The 789-nt window shown below is 35.0% G+C and overlaps 1 long non-coding RNA gene across 1 annotated transcript; it reads left to right on the forward strand.

The window, feature by feature from the left end:
* On the forward strand, positions 1-417 carry LOC107735435 (uncharacterized). The gene is made up of 3 exons (XR_001639409.1): positions 1-43; positions 120-192; positions 291-417. It is a non-coding gene; the product is annotated as an uncharacterized LOC107735435 (long non-coding RNA).
* The last annotated feature ends 372 nt before the right edge of the window (positions 418-789 follow it).

Raw genomic sequence — 789 nt, forward strand, 5'->3', positions numbered from 1 at the left:
TGAGGAGGATAGAAATGAAGAAGAGATTGCAGTGTTTGAGAAGGTCAGTTGCATGACATCTTGTGCTTTCCTAAATTTGAGTCTCTTTTGGAGTTTTTTTACTTGAATTTTGTTCATAGCATCCTGCTCATAGGGACATGGCTCTTGAAGAGACGATTGATTATGAGGCATATGATCCAGACACACATTATGGTGAGTGCTGGACTTCAAGCACTTCTCTAGAGTAGACTGTCAAAGAATAGTTTGTGAGTAAGTTAATCTGACAGATCTAACTGCTTTCTGACCCTCAGGCACTAGTTTTGTGGTCCCTGTCGCTGGTTTCCTCTGTAAGCTGTGTCATAAATTCTACCACTTTGAGTCTTCTGCACGGGAAACTCACTGCAGATCTCTTATGCACTTCCAGAACTTACAGGTGAAGAAGAAGAGGGAATTTGACATTAGAATTTAGTGGTATATATGGTATCTACAGTTATTCCTTAATGTGTTTGTCATTTAAGTGGCGAGCAAATCTGAAATCAGCTGTTGCAATTTCTTTAAACCTACACCACTGTTCAAAAGTTTGAGGTCGGTAAGATTTTTTTAATGTTTTTAATGTTTTAATCTCTTAGGCTCACCAAGGCTGGATTTATTTGATTTAAAAAAACGTAAAATAAATAAATACATAAATAAATAAAGTAAAATTGTGAAATATCTTTCATTTAAAATACTTGTTTTCTAATTTAATATAATCATTTAAATGTAATCATTTCCAACATCATTACTCCAGTCTTCAGTGTCACATGATCCTTC

Source organism: Sinocyclocheilus rhinocerous, unplaced genomic scaffold, assembly GCF_001515625.1.
Source record: "Sinocyclocheilus rhinocerous isolate Xijiao unplaced genomic scaffold, SAMN03320098_v1.1 C36053580, whole genome shotgun sequence".
Lineage (NCBI taxonomy): Eukaryota > Metazoa > Chordata > Actinopteri > Cypriniformes > Cyprinidae > Sinocyclocheilus > Sinocyclocheilus rhinocerous.